Raw genomic sequence first — 3524 nt, forward strand, 5'->3', positions numbered from 1 at the left:
AGAGAGAGAGCAAGGGAGGGACTGAGGGAGAGGAAGAGAGAATCTCAAGGACTCCCCATTGAGCCCAATGTGGGGCTCAATCCCAGGACCCTGAGATCATGATCTGAGCAGAAATCAAGTCAGACGCTCAACTGACTGAGCCACCCAGGTACCCCCCAACAATTTTGTTTTTAACAAGCTTTCCAGATGATTCTGATGCACCCAAGGTTTGAAAACTACACTTCAGGGCGCCTGGGTGGCTCAGTCTTGAAGTGTCTGCCTTTGGCTCAGGTCATGATCCCAGGGTTCTGGAATTGAGTCCCACATTGGGCTCCCTGCTCAGAGGGAAGCCTGCTTCTCCCTCTCCCACTGCTTGTGTTCCGTCTCTCTCTCTCTCTCTCTCTGCCAAATAAATAAATAAAATCTTGAAAAAAAAAAAAAGAAAACTACACTTCACCCTTGAACAAAGCAGGAGTTAGGGGCACTGATCCCTGTGGAGTAGAAAATCTGTAACTTCTGACTTCCCCAAAACTAATGACTGGGAAGCCTTACTGATAACATAAACAGTAGATTAACACATATTTTGCATGTTATATGTATTACTGTATTTGTACAATAAAGTAAGCTAGAGAAAGTGTTAGGAAAATCATGAGAAAATACATGTACAATATCGTACTTATCAAAAAAATCCATGTATTAGTAGACCCACAAAGTTCAAACCTGTGTTGTTCAACTGTACTAGAGACACAGTTATGACACAATTCTAGTGCTAGATAGCAGTTGTCCTAGGTCCCATGGCACACAAGAGAGGCACCCAATGTGTTCAGAGGTACGGAGGTGAGAAGTGAGGACATAATAAGTGGTGTGTAGTTCTGGCATGAATAGAATAATAGATATGGGGAACAGAGATGATATAAGGAGGGCAAATTTTGAAGGGCCTTGGACGCCATACAAATGAATGGAGTATGGGCTTTATCTCAACACTTACTCAGAATACACTAAAAGATTTTAAGCAGGAATTAATCAGATTTGTGTTTTTTTAAAATTTAAATTAAATTTAATTTGAAAGAGAGTGTGTGTGCGCATGCATGCACATGAGGAGGGGGAGAAGCAGAGGGAGAGAGAGAATCCCAAGCTCACACTGAACGTGGAGCCTGACTTAGGGCTCCATCTCATGACCCTGAGATCAAGACCTGAGCCAAAATCAAGAGTCAGATGTTTAAGCGACTGAGCCACCCAGGCACCCCCAGATTTGTGTTTTCGAAAGATCCTTATGGTGACTGTGCAAAGTATGGATGGAGGCTTGAGAGCAGGCAAGGATACCAGTTATGGTTATCACATTCATTCACGCAAACAAAACACTTATGGAGGCTTTAATACGTACTAGGTGCTGATAAACTTAAAAAATTTTTTTAAAAGATTTTATTTATTTGACAGAGAGAGACAGAGAGGGAACACAAGCAGGGGGAGCTGGAGAGGGAGAAGCAGGCTCCCCCGCTGAGCAGGGAGCCCGACCTGGGGCTCGATCCCAGGACGCTGGGATCATGACCTGAGCCCAACGACTGAGACACCCAGGGGCCCCCATTTAAAACTGTTTTAAGATTTTTTTTCCTGTAAAACTGTATTAGAGTACATTACTACATCCCTAAGATTATTAACAACTGCTGATTCTGGCCCAATAATTATAAACGGTTGTCAGGCATATTAACAAAAGGAATAACATCAGCCTCATTGCATATTAAGTATTTGGCTCATTCATTCTCCCAGTTTCATGGCATTTTCTGTCATATTTAAATTATCTAAGGATTTCTTTGTTAAGTCTCTCCATTCCATATACATGGGGTCTACCATAATTCAGACACACTAATCCACCAGCTTCAGCTAGAAATTTTGCTATAGTTATAATTGGTTTTCCTCCCTGTTTTTTTTTGTGTGTGTGTGTGGGGGGGGTTGTTCCAGTCTATCCTAGACACTAATTGATTGCTCAAACATTTAAACTATTTGCCAAACACAGAAAGAAGCCTGCCTTAATTCTGGTATTTAAACTTTTTCAGTATGCCTTTTCCATAGTTAAGCCTCTGCTTATACGCTTTCCTCTGACTAGAATTTCCTTACAACTTCCCTATTTGTCTTGTTTGTTTGCTTGTAAGTCTGGCAGAAACTTCCTTAAGGATCTGAAATTGCTCCTTTCTTTGAACTCTCATTAGCCTAAGATTAACATGTATTTGCATTACTTAACTTGTACAGTTAGTATCACCAAAACCAGATCCGAAACTTTTGGAGAATAAGGGGTTATCTACTTATATTCTGATGTTTGAAATATATTCTGTGGGAGTGCCTGGCTGGCTCAGTCGTGGAGCACGCAAACACTTGATTTAGGGGTCCTAAGTTCCAGCCTTAGCTTGGGGGTAGAATTTACTTAAAAAATATATCTATAGGGCGCCTGGGTGGCTCAGTCATTAAGCGTCTGCCTTCGGCTCAGGTCATGATCCCAGGGTCCTGGGATTGAGCCCCACATCGGGCTCCCTGCTCCGCGGGAAGCCCTCTCCCCTCCCCCTGCTTGTGTCTCTCTCTGACAAATAAATAAATAAAGCCTTTAAAAAAATTAAAAAATCTATATATCTATATATTACCTTTACTTAAAAAAATATATACATATATAGAAAGGCACATTGCCTGTGAATGAAAGGCACACTGCCTATTAGCAAATGGTTACTGGTATACTATTTGACACGCGATATTACCTATTACGTGACACGTCCTTTCAAGTTGCAAGATATTAATGTTTTAGATATAATGAAAGAGATGTGGAAAATATAACAGCGTATTTTGAATTAACATGTTGCAAGCTCCTATGACAGTATTCAACTTATGCAAATGAAACTAAACTTGGCTGGGATACAGAGGACTTATTTTTGTTATGCGGTTGTGACATCTCAGCTGCTTAGATGATGTACACAAACTGCTCACGTTAAAGAACAAGTACTTACACAAGTGTCACACAGGGGGTTTACCTAAGAACTTGCAGAAAAAAATTCCTTAGCTACGTTCTGAAGGCCAGATCAAGTTATGTTCTCTAACGCTACTCTATCAGAAAACGGAAGTTAATAATCCAATAAACTTGAGAAACGCTCTTTAGAGAGTCAGCAAGCCTCGCTGGTGTCCACAACAGAGATAGATACTCGCGCGCCCGTCCCCGAGTCTTGCCCGGCACCGCTGACCGCGCTGCCCACGTGCTTCTGAGCTCGCGCGCACCTACCATGCTAGCTCGCGTCACGTGACACAACTCGCAGGGCCCCCCTCCCCATCTAGTGACATCTGCAACGGTGCCTGATTAGTTTCTTATCTTTAGAGAAAGCTAGCCCAATAAATAATGAAAAAGAGAAAGAGAACAAGAAATAACATTTTTCTGGTTTTTATTTCTAAGCTTATCCTCTTCTTTATGAGCAATCTCACCACACTACCTTTGTTTTTTGATCGGGCGTTATCCTGGGCAGCTCCCCTGCTCGGACTGGGGCTTTCTGAACAGTAGGCGCTGGCAGGAT

The sequence above is a fragment of the Mirounga angustirostris genome, unplaced genomic scaffold, assembly GCF_029215605.1.
Source record: "Mirounga angustirostris isolate CCGP_5_RB_7025 unplaced genomic scaffold, mMirAng1.0.hap1 SCAF_6, whole genome shotgun sequence".
Lineage (NCBI taxonomy): Eukaryota > Metazoa > Chordata > Mammalia > Carnivora > Phocidae > Mirounga > Mirounga angustirostris.